This window comes from Mesoplodon mirus, assembly GCF_964341445.2.
Source record: "Mesoplodon mirus genome assembly, chromosome: 3".
NCBI lineage: Eukaryota > Metazoa > Chordata > Mammalia > Artiodactyla > Ziphiidae > Mesoplodon > Mesoplodon mirus.
This window is the reverse complement of record NC_138978.1, coordinates 56,708,116-56,723,298: the sequence shown is the minus strand read 5'-3', so window position 1 is coordinate 56,723,298 and position 15,183 is coordinate 56,708,116. Positions and strand designations below refer to the sequence as shown.

The 15,183-nt window shown below is 44.6% G+C and overlaps 1 pseudogene across 1 annotated transcript; it reads right to left on the bottom strand.

The window, feature by feature from the left end:
• Positions 1-11,377: 11,377 nt before the first annotated feature.
• On the bottom strand, positions 11,378-13,868 carry LOC309799134 (small integral membrane protein 10-like protein 2A; annotated as a pseudogene). The gene is made up of 2 exons: positions 13,679-13,868; positions 11,378-11,422 (listed from the first exon to the last, which is right to left on the bottom strand). The product of its transcript is annotated as a small integral membrane protein 10-like protein 2A (transcript).
• Positions 13,869-15,183: the final 1,315 nt, after the last annotated feature.

Genomic DNA, 15,183 nt, shown 5'->3' with positions numbered 1-15,183 from the left:
TGAGGGATGTTGATAATGGGGGAAGCTATGCATGTGTGGAGGTAGGGGGGTAAATCATTCAATTTTCTGTAAACATAAAACTGCTCTAAAAAATGAAGTCTATTTAAATACATATACATATTTATATAACATACTATGTTAATAAATGCCTTTAAGTTCACGATTTTGGGGGAGGCAAAATGTTCCTTTTATTTTCAGGTATTGCCCTTCTTTCTCACTGCTGATTACTTTTAGCCCCCAATTCTATTTTATCTAACATATAATTTTGTAATTTTGCTACACAGGCTTTTTTTTTTTTTTTTTTTTTTTTTTTTTGCGGTACACGGGCCTCTTACTGTTGTGGCCTCTCCCGTTGCGGAGCACAGGCTCCGGATGTGCAGGCTCAGCGGCCACGGCTCACGGGCCCAGCTGCTCCGCGGCATGTGAGATCTTCCCTTACCGGGGCACGAACCCGTGTCCCCTGCATCGGCAGGTGGACTCTCAACCACTGCGCCACCAGGGAAGCCCTACACAGGCTTTTTAAAATTACTTATTTATATTAGTTAGAACTGGGTTCAGCTGCAAAGAACTGAGAACCAAAATAACAGTAACCTAAGTGAGAGAAGATTTTTCTCTCCTACATGGAAGTCCTGAGATAGGCAGCCTAGGGCTGACACTGTGGCCGTTTCCCAGGTCCTTGGGGACCTAGGTGTTCCAGGGTTGCCACCCAACCATCCATACAGCAGGCCCTTACCCTCCTGGTCCTCCGTGGAACTAGAAGCCTTCTCAGCAGAATTTAATAAGGCTCCCTCACTCTGGCAGTATCCTGCATCCTCTGCAGGATACCTTTCTGTGGGTTTAAGATAGTGTCTGGGCTCTTCATCATCTCAACTATAACTTTCCAAGTTTCTGCCTCTCATGTCCCAACTCAGCAATCTTTCAACTCCATTGAAACCTTCCATCGAATTGATTGATCATCCATTACAGCTGACATCGTCCATCGGCCCCTCCCCCGCCACTCTCCATGAGCATACAACTGAACAATTATCTCTTCCATTTTCCATCTTCTCTTGATCGCAACTCTCCCTCCCTCTGCCCCAACTACTGTCCCATTTCTTTACTCAGTTTTGCATCAAAATACTTGAAAAAGTCGTCAGTTCTCACTGTCTCCAATTCCTTCTCCCCTCATTCTCCCTCCCACCCACTCCATTCAGGATGTGTCCCAGGTCACCACTGAAACCTCTTCCACGTTGCTAAGTCCAGCGGTGGATTCACAGTCCTATCTGCTGGGAGGTCAGGTTCCTCTGGGGCCAGAAGAGGTGGAGCCGTCCCCACGGAGCCAGCAAGTACTGGGCCTACCTGACCTTCCCACATGTCAGTGTTCTTTCCGCCAGGGCAGTTTGGTTTCACTGACAACAAGTATTACCAGTTAATTATTTTATAAGTTACATGGCAGGGTCTGTGTTTCTGACTGCCCACAGGTCTGCGTGTATGGAGACCGTCATTGGTGTACTCACATGTCATTCTCCCTCCAGAAAAACCTGCACAGCGACCTGGTGACTTCAGCTGCAAGCACTTCCGGGAAGCCCAGCCTCATCGGAGGCTCCTGCTGCAGCTCAGGTGATAGAACCAATACTGAGCTGGGGGTGGAGGAACGGAAGATGGGAGGAAAGATTCATCATTATCATCAATTTGTCTCACGAACAGAACAAAAACTGAAGAGGGCTGTACACATTCAGATCCTCTGCATTTGGAATCTGAAATAATGTGAGAATGAAAATTCGGAGTTTCTTTTTGCAGGCTCTATCCTTTATCTTTCTTTTTTTTTTTTCCCCAGCCACGTGTCATGTGGGATCCTAGTGTCCCGACCAGGGATCAAACCCACGGCTCTGGCCTTGGAAGTGCGGAGTCTTAACCACTGGACCACCAGGGAAGTCCTGGTGCTCTTCTTTAAAAGCATTCATCAAGTAAAACAATAGTTATCCAGCTGGGCCCACTTAAATCCCACTTTCTGTCCCAGTCACTTCCAGCCCAGATGCTGGATCTGTGGTTTGAGCAGTCTGACCTCTTTCTTCGAACAATTGATAGATTCAAGGTACCCAATGTTTTACCACAGGGCTCCCAAGTTTGCCTCTGATATCTGAGGCTATTCGAATTATTCTCAGTCAATTTTCACTATAGTATTTTCAAAGGTGGTGGAATAGTTGATTATTAGAGTCGTTAAGGCATACCCACAGAATGCAAACTTATGATGGAAGTCCATTCATTAGCACTGAGATGTTATTCCAGGCAACTGATATGAACACAAGTAGTCTCACCACCAAGTTGGTCCTGGAAGCAAGTACAAACCATCCCTATCTTATGCCTGGGTGAAGATTTCATATACAAGGTGTTCCCCCACTCTCTAATTTTTATAAACCTGGACAATTACTAATAGGTAACCTTGGGTTCCTTGTTTCTACCTTTGCTTCCTGGGCCATACTATTAATGGGTCCTGATATGATGCAGGCTTTGTAGGAATTATTTTTCCAGCCATGAACACAACAGGAAACAATCCACTTTTCCATTTCACTCAAATTTTAATAATCGAATAAAATATATTAAAAAATACACTCTGGGGCTTCCCTGGTGGCGCAGTGGTTGAGAGTCCGCCTGCCGATGCAGGGGACACGGGTTCGTGCCCCGGTTCGGGAAGATCCCACATGCCGTGGAGCGGCTAGGCCCGTGAGCCACGGCCGCTGAGCCTGTGCGTCTGGAGCCTGTGTTCTGCAACGGAAGAGGCCACAACAGTGAGAGGCCCACATACCGCAGGAAAAAAAAAAACACTCTGAAGAGACCAGTAGTCAAAACCAACTTTCTCTAGAAGAGCATTTCTCAACCTTAAAAAAATTTTTTTTTGCTATTTCCCTCCTAAGGAGCTTTTTTAGTGAATTTTCCAAGTCACCCTTCTCCCCATAAAATTTTAATATCACAGATATACCGTATATCTGTTTTTATACTCATAATTGATTGATCATGTTGCTGCCACGAACCATTGTAACATCTAAGATTTTGTCACCTTCATTTGAGAACACATGCTCTAGGACAATTGGCTAAGAAATTAGGAAACTAGGGAAAAGATTATTCAACATGACATCGTCATTTTTCATCCATAGCTCCCATTTCTTTATCTGGCGTCCAGAATGCAGTTGGTACTGTGACTCCCTTCTTCAGCCAAAGTCTCTAGAACACTTGCCCCTCCAGGTGACTGGCCAGGGACTAGTGTGACCTCGAGTCCCCTTGTATACTAGGGGCCAGGGCTACTATCCTGGCACTATTAACAGCTTCTTCTTCTCAGGTCTGTGTTCACTTATCTCCACCTTGAGATCCTGCTAGCCATCTTTGTTTGTCAGATTTACAGTTTAAAAATGTGGGACACACTAACAGTTTAAAAATGTGGGAGGTTGATTGGGGGTTGGGGTTAAGTCCAATATGACTGAGAATGTTCCCTGTATGAATTGGGGCTATAAAGTCTCTTCAGGAAAAATATCTGAACCAGCACATACTCCAAGGTTGTTTCCTTTAGGGTACCTCTCAGCCAATTTAGCCAATTGGCTAAATGGGGTTAGCCAATCCTAACCCCAAAATAGAGCTAATCCAGCAGAAGAGCCCTTGTGGTCAGCTTAGAGGGGAACCAGTTCAGAGGGGAGTGGGAGGCTGGAGGGACTCAGGAGGCATGCAACCAAGAAAAAAAGAAAGCAGGTCAATTGCCTCATGTGTTTGAACATCTTGAGAGATTTATACTTCAGTACCAGAGTTTGAAAATTAAAAAGTGATGGTTACCTAGAAAACGAAACAAACAAAACCAAGGCAATTATTAACTTGAGAGAAAACCAAAAGTTGTATAAAACACCAAAAGTTGTATAATAAAGTTAATTATAATACATAGTTCTAATAATGTTAACATTGAGTATTGATGTTAGGCTGGGGTGTCTTTTTAACCCCAGTATTTCTAATTCCTAATCTCTTCCTCCAGGGATACTTGAATACTATTTAGCACTTGCCGATGTTTCTCACACAGAAATTATGAAGACTGGCCATTTATTTCCACTACCACCCAATGAGTCACCATTATCTTTGAATGAATGCCATCATTGGTGAGGGAGAATCCCCCATCAGGGGCTTTCTCTCCAAAAGGGGACCCTTCCTCATATCAGAAATACATCCACTCCAGAACTGGGAATCAGCCCATGAAGAGGGACAGTTATGCTCACTGCTGAGACACAGTATGGTGTCCCTGATAGAGACGAAAGTCTGGATGTGAACAGCCCTGAAACTTCCAGATTTGGAAGGGGGATCTCCTGGAGTAAAAATCGTATCATTGGACAGGGGTGAGGTGGGGAGTTGTGGTCTCATTAAGATTGTTTTTTGACTGGGGCTTTAGGATCCTGAAAGAATCATCTCAATATTCTCTTGCCACATTTATAGTTTCCCATGTTGCTGCTGTAACAATTTACTAAAAAAATAGTGGCTTAAAACAACACAAATTTTGTTATAGTTCTGGAGGTCAAAAGTCTGAGATCAGTTTCACTGGTTAAAGTCAAGGTGTTGTCAAGGCTGCATTCTTTCTGGAGGCTGTAGGGGAGAATCTTTGCCTTTCTAGCTTCCAGAGACTGCTCACATTCCTTGGCTTGTGGTCCCCTTTCCTCTTCAAAGCCAGTAAATGCATCACTCTGACCACTGCTTCTGTTGTTACACCTCCTTCTCTGACTCTGACATACCTGCCTCTCTCCTATAAAGACCCATGTGATAATTTTGGGCCCATCTACCTGGATTATGAAGAAAAACCTCCCTAACTTAAGATCCTTAATTTAATCACATCCACAAGTCCCTTTTGCCTTGTGAGGTAATATAGTACCTGGTCTGGTGGCTTAAGACGTGAACATCTTTGAAGCATCATTATTCTGCCTGCCACAGTAGGGGCCCTAGGTAGTGGGTCTGGTGGGAGTGTGTTGAAAAGGGTGGCATCAGGACTTCCCTGGTGGTGCAGTGGTTGAGAGTCCGCCTGCTGATGCAGGGGACACGGGTTCATGCCCTGGTCCAGGAAGATCCCACATGCCGCGGAGTGGCTAGGCCTGTGAGCCATGGCCACTGAGCCTGCGCGTCCGGAGCCTGTGCTCCGCAACAGGAGAGGCCACAGCAGTGAGAAGCCCGCGTACTGAAAAAAAAAAAAAAAAAAAAAGGGTGGCATCAAATGGAGCAGCTGTGACCACAGCCCTCTCAACCCTCAGTCTAGAAAATATACTCAGGCCAACCTTGGCCTAGGGCTTCCTTCACACCCTACTTCCCAAATAGCTCTAGCCCAGGTGTTTGGATGCCATTCATGACCTACCTGTGTCCTACCTGACCCAGGGAGCTATGCTTAGACTTGCAGTTTCACCATCTCTGCAGATCTGCAGTTGTTCATATAACAACTCCATCGTTTCTGGAGCGATGCCTCAGCCTGTCAGCATACCATAGAGAGTCCTGGAGAGTGGCCTGGAGGATAGAGACATTTAACTTGACAGCTGCCCTGTGACACCCTCTCCTTTTTTACCCCACCCCCCAAACTTGCATTCACTATGGGTTGTTGAGACTTAAAACCTCCTTTCTCCTACTGGTGGACTGCTTGAACTTAGGGCATCCTGTGCTATCCAAGCTAGATCCTCCTCATCCCTGGGAAAGTCTCAGTGTCTTGGGGGCACTTGGCCCTGCTTTGGGAAGGCAAAGAGCCACAGGGGAAGAGGGCCATGAAACCTTCCTTGCTCACCCTCCATGCAGAGTCCCACCTCCTCTCCTTGCTCGGCTTTTGTTTCCGTGTCCTCATTTTGGCACCGGAGCCATTCCTCCAGTCATATCGCCTTGCAGTAGACCAATATGGGGGCCCCGTGATGCTAGGAGAAGTTTTGTATTTGAAATCTTTCAGGCCCCAGGGTGTTGGGAGGGTTCAAAGTTCCTGCAGCTGGCACCTCTGCCATGGGATGTACTGTAGTCCTGGTAGAGGATTTCTCTCTGAGATCTCCTGGAGTGGGGAGGAAGCTTGCCTTTGAGTAAAGCTTGAATGTTGCATAATGTACTGGATGATTTTATTTCTGAATTTGTTTCTGTGTTCTACGGGGTTTTAAGAGTGATCAGAACAACTCCCTGAGTTTTCAAGAGGTATGGGAAGAATTCTCCCACTGAAACCATTTAAAGAGATGGTAGCAAACAAAATTAAGTTGCATCCTGATTATGTGCCACAAGCTGGGCTTGTCTTGCTCCACATAGCCAATACATGAATTTCCTTTATGAGGGCTCAGCGTGAGTAAATTTGAAATGAAACAAACAGTTCACTTACCTGCAGACTCACTAAATCTTCTCTAAGATGTTATTTCTACTATCACTCCTTTAAAATTTTCCCAAGTTATGCGTCTTGGGAAATGTACTGGAAACCTAGTTCAAGTGACCTCCCCTTCCAAAGAGCATCCCCCATTCAAGGCCACTTTAATCACTTTAATGGGGGACAGGGAATAGATTTGGAACTGGAAGGATTTCCTCCTTGGGAAACAATTGGCCAGTGTGGGGACACAGGCCATCTGGGGCCAGTACAGAAGCAGCTTTCTTCCCAGAGGACTGCTGAGCACATAGGCACCCTGACCCTCACTGTTTCAGTTATTAGGACCCTCTGTTCCAGAGCCGGGTAATGGGACCTGCAGGTCAGCCCTGCTCTGTGGCTGCTGAGTGGAACCTGGGTCCCTGTGGCAGCTTTGCATTTTCAGACTGGGGCTTGGCACTATTTCCCTTTACCCATCTCAGCCTGGGTCACTGGCAAGGGAGCAGGAAGGTTCCCATGTATGTGACTATTTGGGGGGGCAGGCAGAGGAAGCAGGACCAGGGAAGTCCTCTCTCCTTTAGCAAGCTCTGCTGCGTGCCAGGCACTGTGCTGGGACTCATGTACACACTCATGTACTTTCACCAAATGCTCTCAATAGCCCCATGAGGTGGGTGTTACAATCCCCATTTTGTAAGGAGACTAAAGTTCTATACTGTCAGGGGGGTTAATTGAAGAGAGTTTAAGGAATGGACTATTTACAGAGGTATGAACAGAGTTAAAGGAACTAACAAGCGATGATGAAACCATGGGGGATTAGCAACAGCTGGAAGCCTCTATCACCCCAGGGTCTAAAGGGAAGGAGAGGGAGAGACTGACCCAGACAGGAGACAGCTGAAGCCAGGAGAGGGTCAGAGGGCCAAAACACTGCATTACAACAAGGCAGGGAGGTCCGGGTGGGGGAATTGAATACCCTGTTCTCTCTTCTCCCACTGCTCCACCCACTGGGCTCCCACCACTGGTTTCCACTGGCCAAAATCAACTGGAAGCCAGAGGACAGGGACGCCTGGATGACGCAGCCTATAGAGGTAAGCCTCGTGAGGGGCACATGGAGACCAGCCAGCCCATGTTCTGAGAGATTAAATAATTTGACCAAAAGTCTTGGGCTGAAATTTAAACTTTGGTCTTCCCGAATCCAGAGTACCACACTGCTGTCCTCCCACTGTTGACATTATCAAGAAGAGCAGCTGGAAATTGGAAGAAAAGATAGACAAGGAAATGAAATTTCAACTTGTAGGCCAGTCCTATCCAAAGTATAATCCAAAGAACCCTAGGCTTTTGTCGCCAGAACACTTGACAAAAGCTTTATTTCACCCCCCGACCAGGTGGAGCTCCAAAATGTGTTTTAGCATGTTGAAGATTCTGAGAGGTAATTAAACCTAACTAATTTTTACTCTTTTCTCCAACTTAATTGACCATGATAACTTTTTTTGTTCCTATAACACCAATTACATCACACAGACTGTATTCTTGGAAACACACTTGGGGAAGTACTGCCATGAGCAGTGCAGCGGTCGATAAAGATAAATGTAGCTGCAGTGTAGAGGGTGGCTTGGAAGAGGGCAATGTGGGAAAGAGGCAGACCAAATAGAAGACTCCTCCAGTAATCCAAGTAAGAGATGAGAAGGGCTTGAGCCTGGGAAATTGCAAGAGGAGGGAGAGGAAGAGCAGGTTTCTTTTAGGTGATTGGGATGCATGGCAATGTCATCCACTTGGAGGAGAAATCAGACAGGGACTGCCAAATATTCAGGCTAGGTTGGGATACATTGAGCATAAGGTGCTTTGGGATAAACAGAGATATTTTAGTTGGATATTGAGGATATGAGATTAGGCTTTTGGAGAATAATTGCTGTTCAAGGCATACATTTGAAAACCATCAACATACGGTGACCCTTGAAGACCAGGGAATTGTTGGCATCCCCCCAGGCTGAGAAAGTAGAGCAGGGGGTCGAACTTGCCTTCAGGGTGTGAGGGAACCCTGAAATTACTTAAAATATTGCATATCCATGAACAGGCAATATTTTTTTTCAGGAAAGAGTGTCTCATAGCTTTCAACGTATTTTTGAAGGTGTTCTTGAAAAAGAGAAGTTTAAGAACCACTGGTATAGACTGAGAAGAGAGGAGGATTAAGGGTGAAGTCTGCAGGAGAGTCACCAAAGAAGTCTGACCCCTTTCAGCCAGAGTGGTGGGAGCAATGCAAGGTGCAGGGGCCTCAGGACCCACGGGGGCTGCAGGACCCACAGCAGCAGGAAAATCCAGCAATTTCCAATGATCAGAGAGGTCTAATATGATTAGGATAATCATACTTTACCTACAGATAATCCTTTGGATCTGGCAATTAGGAGCTTATTGGTGGCCTTAACAAGAATAGTGTGAGTAGGGTAATACGTGGGTGAGAATAGAGAGGGTGGAATAGTCAGAAACTTGGAAGGAAGTAGAGGGTAAGAGAAGAGACAAACTCCTTCAAGACGCTTGTGATCAAGGCAGGACTAAGATTGTCTGTTTTGTTTTGAGACTGAGAGCAATAAAAGCAGTTTGGTAATTAGGGCCCACCCCTGAAGAAACGGCTTTAAAAGGAAAACTGGAACTCACATACTGAAAGACAAAACAAGTTCTCTGCATGCATAACAAATATAACACATGGAACCCACTGACGCACACACACACACACACACACACACACAACAGCAGCCAGTGGAAGTAGGGAGAGTAGGTCACAGTAAGGATAAATGTTGAAGGTCACAGTTGAGAGGACTTGCTTTTGATTTGAGCAGCTGGGTGGATGGTGGTGACTTTTACAGGACTGGGGAAGAGCAGGTTAAGGGTCAAAAGCACAAGTTCCATTTTGGGTATCTTTTTTTTTTTTTAACTTGAATGAGTTTATCTTTTTCCAGCTTTATTGAGATATAATTGACATATAACATTGTGTAAGGTTATGGTGTACAACGTGATGAATTTTTTTGGAATATTTGCATGATTTTATTAGCAGAGATAAGCAATGATCTATTCTCGATGTGATGATTTGATACACATATATGTTGCAAAATGATTACCACAGTAAGGTTAGTTACGCGTCCGTCACCTCACAGTTACCTTTGTGTGAGTGTGTTAAAATCTGCTCTCTTAGCAACTTTCAAATATTGTTAACTATAGTCACCATGCTGTACGTTACATCCCCAGAACTTATTTGTCTTATAACTGAACACTTGTACCTTTGACCACTTTCACCTCATTTCTTCCCCCACAACCTCAACAATCACCAATTTACTCTCTGTTCCTATGATTTTTTAAAGATTTTTTTTTAAGATTTCACATATAAGTGAGAGCATATGCTAGTTGTCTTGTTCTGTCTGATTTACTTTACTTAGCATAATGCCTTCAAGTTTCATCCATGTTGTAGCAAATGGCAGGATTTTCTTCTTTCTACGGTTGAATAATATTCCAGTGTGTGTGTGTGTGTGTGTGTGTGTGTGTGTGTGTGTGTGTATCACATTTTCTTTATCCATTCATCCACTGATAAACACTTAGGTTGTTTCCATGTCTTGGCTATTGTAATAATGCTGCAGTGAACATGGGGATGCAGATATCTTTTTGAAATGGTGATTTCATTTCCTTCAGATATATACTCAGAAGTAGGATTGCTGGATCATATAGCACTTCTATTTTAATTTTTCGAGGAACCTCTGTACTGTTTTGGCACATAATGGCTGCACCAATTTACATTCCCACCAACGATCTACAAGGATTCCCTTTTCTCCACATCCTCAACAGCACTTATCTCTTGTCTTTTTGATAACAGCCATTCCAACAGCTGTGAGGTGGTAGCTCATTGTGGCTTTGATTTGCAGTTCCCTGATGATTAGTGCTGTTGAACACCTTTTCTTGTACCTGTTGGCCATTCGTATGTCTTCTTTGGAAAAATGTTTATTCAGGTCCTTTGCCTTTTTTTTTTTTTGCGGTACGCGGGGCTCTCACTGTTGTGGCCTCTCCCGTTGCGGAGCACAGGCTCTGGACGTGCAGGCTCAGCGCCCATGGCTCACGGGCCCAGGCGCTCCTCAGCATGTGGGATCTTCCCGGACCGAGGCACGAACCCGTGTGCCTTGCATCGGCAGGCGGACTCTCAACCACTGCGCCACCAGGGAAGTCCTGGTACTTTTAACATAAATAGCTAAGTCCCTTCCAAAGCCTCCTGGTAAAAGGTTTATCACAGTGATTACAGGCTTCAGCTTTCGAGTAAAACAGAAATTTGTTCCAGTCATAGCTGAGTCTCTTACTAGTTGTAGCCCCTTGAAGCTTTGGTTTCTTCAACTGTGAAATGGAGGAAATAAGAGCAGCTACCTCAGAGGGTCATGCAAGCGTTACAAGAAAGAAGGCATGAAGAAAGTTTAGCAGGCTTTACTTGATACTTTTTGCCTGGTATTAATTCACTTTTGTTTCTAACTGCAACTTCCTCAGCCTAGACCTTGGTTCTCAAGAGAGACTGAAGGTTTTATGGAAAGGATGGGAATCAAAGTGGATTCAAATCCACAAGCAACTTAATGAAAAGGGCACCGTGGATCAGGAATAAGTGTGAGGGACAGATACGAAGTCAGCATGTGAAGAAAACAATTTGAGTGGTTTTCTTTGCGTCTGTTACGCTTCCTGTTCAGAAAAATGCTTGTTTTATTTCAAGTTTTTAAAAAGTCATTTGTCATGAATTTGGTTTTGTTTCTATTTAGTCTGTGCACATAAGGAATTCTAGAGTTGTGTGAAGAATGAAATTTTGAAAACCTCTGAGACTGAGATATTGGCCCTGTCATTCCGTTGTGGGGCAGGGCATTAGGAAACTAAAGGCAGGGTGACCCAAGGGGTTTAAATCTATTTACAACCTAGTTACAGTGTATCCTGTTTTCTCCCTGCTGTGCTGGACTAAGCATCTAACAGAAGACTCCCACACATCTGAAAATAAAGTGAGGTTCTGACTACAGAGTCTGTGAGAAATTGACGCAGTATGTTTCTATTTTACTTTTGTCAAAGGTGCATGATGTTTTCCAGGTTTTTCCGCTCTTCTCCATTCTTTAAAGAAGTGAGAGGAAAGACACTGGTGCTGAAAAGGTGGGGGGTTGGTTCTGGCCAAGAGCCCAGGATTGTCCTTCTGGCCTCAGAAAGGCATGTGAAGATGGTTTGAGTTTTAAATCACGTTAGGGGGAAGAAAGTGGTGTTCTGGAGTCTGACATCATGGTCCTCTGTGGCTTCCACCCCCACCTCAAATAACTGCAATAAGTTGATGTTGGAAAAAGTTGCTTTTGAATGTTTATTCAGATCACTTATTTTGAAACACCTCAATATGGTGAAAGAATAAAGCAGGGTCATCCTGCTTCTGCCATCTCCATGCATAGCTCATCCCACAGGAATGCGAACAAAGGGTGACTTCCTTGGCCACCTTCAAGAATGTGCAAGGTAGGGACTTTCCTTGTGGCACAGTGGATAAGAATCCGCCTGCCAGTGTAAAGAACACGGGTTCGATCCCTGGTCCAGGAAGATCGCACATGCCGTGGAGCAACTAAGCCCGTGTGCCACAAATACTGAGCCTGCGCTCTAGAGCCCATGAGCCACAACTACTGAGCCTGCGTGCCACAACTACTGAAGCCCATCCGTCTAGAGCCTGTGCTCTGCAACAAGAGAAGCCACCACAACGAGAAGCCCGTGCACCGCAACGAAGAGTAGCCCCCGCTTGCTGCAACTAGAGAAAGCCCCCAAGCAGCAACAAAGATCCAACTCAGCCAGAAATAAATAAATTTATTAAAAAGAAATATATGAGTTCATACTGATACTTGCATTTCAAATTCAGGATTTCAGGATTTTTACTTAACCTCATCAGTCTCATATCTATATTTCCTTTCCCTAGTGTCAATTCTTTTCTCTCACTCTGATCAACACTTTTTTAAAAAATTGCAGTAAATTCATTTAAAGTTTAAAATTTAATCAAAGTTATACATGCATATAAGGGATTTAGGAAAATCAAGCAGTACAAAAGGACATATAATGAAAAGCAGTAAATCCCCATCCCCCCTTCTCAACTTTTGCTTTCCCAACCCAGAGGCAAAAACTTTTACATGTCTGTTTAGAGGTTAACTCCATTTTTCCTAATAATATGCTTTCCTTACTATTTCTTAACTTGATGACATGAGGCATTTTCTGCTGACTTCCTGCTGTCCCCTTGGTTTTCCTCCCCCCTCCATTTGGTTGTATCACTATTTTTAACTCTTTTGTTGGTTACCTTGTTCACTTAAAAAATCTAACCCCTAAATCTGTCTTATTCTTTCAACTAGAGACAGTATCTGGACTTCCTAGTTTAGGAGAATAACACCACTATTCCATTTCTTCCTCTCTGCCTGCCAACTTGTTGCCTGTACTTGTCAAAGTTGGTTAACATTCCCACTCTATTCTATAATTGTCTCCCCTGCTTTGCCTAGAGATTTACTCTAAAAATGAAAATGCGTAACTAATATTTCCATTGCAATGATTATTTAAACACTGTTCACTGAATAGCAAAGTTGAACGCTATGATTGGATTTTCTGTGACTGCAGAGTCTTGATCCACATGCCAGTGTTCAGATTCCCTTTCTCACACTCCAGGCAACGGCTGAAACACAGGCCACATCTGAGGTTGTTTCATATGTGAAGCATGCTCTTCTTGTACAGTTTGAAATGTTTGTTTTTCCCAGTAGGTTCTGTTTGCCGTTGTTTTTTCTTTTGGGATGAAAAATGTCTCCCTTCAGATCATGTTGTAAATTTCCTCCGTCTAACTCCATCCGTCTGTTGCCTAGAATCGATTCCATTCAGTTGGAAGTCTCTTCTCTTCTTTTTCTAATTTGGAAGATTTGTCTCCTATTTGGACCATTCTTGTACAGTTTATCTTTTTTTAAATTGTTAGTAACTTTTCCTTTTTTCCCCCTTAGGGCATCCTGTGCTTACTGTCATTTCCCTACGTTCGGTGCTGTCTTTTGTTTTATGGATGCAAGAACTTCTCAAATATTTCTGAGGATTTTCAGATTTTTAAGTTCTGTTCTTTGAATTAGCTATTTCCTTGAGATTCAACATTTAATTATATCTTAGGCTTTTTCGGTTATATTGCAGGCTTTCAGCAAATGATTTCTAGCCGCCCATTTATATGAAAAGATGGGGCAATGGCAAGACCGGCAGGCAAGTCTGTGCGCGCGAGGCGAGCTGGTCGCTTTGCTCTAGGGCGGGCGAGCTGGTGGGTGGAGCTCAGCCATCCTGCTGGGCACCCCCCCAGAGTGCCACAGGTTGGTTGCTCTAAGTATGTACCTGCAGGCGTACGTTGAGAATCACCGAAGCCACGACGTAGAAGTAGGGGAAGTTCATGCGCAGACCTCCAGACCAGGTCGAAGAAGGTGATCAGCGTGCGTGTGAGCCCCTTGCAGAAGGCGCCGTACGAGCCGCCGGTCGCGGCCGAGCGCGACAGCCGTACCTCCAGGCCCGACAGGGCCGCCGCCATCGGTCTGGTGTGGCCTCCCGCCGTCTCCGCGGCCAGAGGGACACACGCGGGGGAAGCGGCGCGGGAGGTGGATCGCGCGGCCGCAGATGCGAGCTGCGGTGCAGGGCGGGCGTCCTCCGCCTCCTCCGGCTGCGCTCGGGCCACCGCCAAGCACTGTTCTTAAAGATGTTCAGAGAAGATTACAGTCTTTCCGCAGCAAAACACGATGCTGCTTTCCTCCCTGCATGCATCACTGATTTGGACAGGCGAAGGTGCAACTTCAGTTTTAGAAATTAAAATTGAGATGATTGTGTTTGGGTGCTGTCCTATAGGTTTTCTTTGAGAGAAGCTAAAGGCACAGGACCTTTTAGCCTTCTGTCTTCTGATTATCTCAAAGGATTGGTTGGAAAACCAGACTCCATTTTTCCAACCAGTTCCCAGAAATGGTTGGGGTCAGTCTCAGGGGAACCAACTGGCTTCCAGAGAAGAAAAAGTAAGTGATCAGACTTGGTGTATCTAGGAGTTTGAGGTTTGACAACAGGTCATGGAGTTATGCGGTTCTCAAACCGTTTCTGGATGTTGAAAGTTATCAACGTGAGCTTTGGGGAAGCGGACAGACACTAGGACCCTGAGTGGGACATTTATTTAAGAGAACACATCAGGAGAGTTAAGGGGAAGAGTGTTCACAGTTTTAATAACCACCACATAACTAGGGTTTGTTGTTCTCATAGGGCTTATCATCTTCTTGACTTATGAGAGGTAGATATCTATTTCACACAAACTTATCTGGATGTCACGCTTCATGGGGGAGAACCTAAGAAAGAGAAGTTTCCCAAGGTCTCATCTTTTTAAAAAAAATTTTATTTAATTAATTTACTTATTTTTGGTTGTCCCGGGTCTTGGTTGTGGCATGCTAACTCTTAGTTGCGGCATGCAAGTGGGAGCTAGCTCACTGACCAGGGATCGAAGCCGTCCCCTGCATTGGGAGGCAAATTCTTAACCGCTGGGCCACCAGGGAAGTCCCCCAAGGTCTCATCTTGACTACAGTAAGCTTCTGTTGAGGGGGTTAGTGGATCTCCCACCTCACTGAGTCACAGAATTGTAGAATGGCAGAGATGGAAAGTCCCTGAGTCATCTAATCAAGTTTTCAAATTCCTTGAAGATAAAGACCTAGAGGTTTTGTTTAAAAACAAATGAACAAACAAGCATATAAGCAAACAAAAAATAAACAAACAACCTAGGTGCATTTAATCAGAAGTTCAAATAGAGGGTTTAATAATCTCCATATTAACCACTACTTCTAGCGATTCTCATCTTTGGGGAAGTATTAAAAACA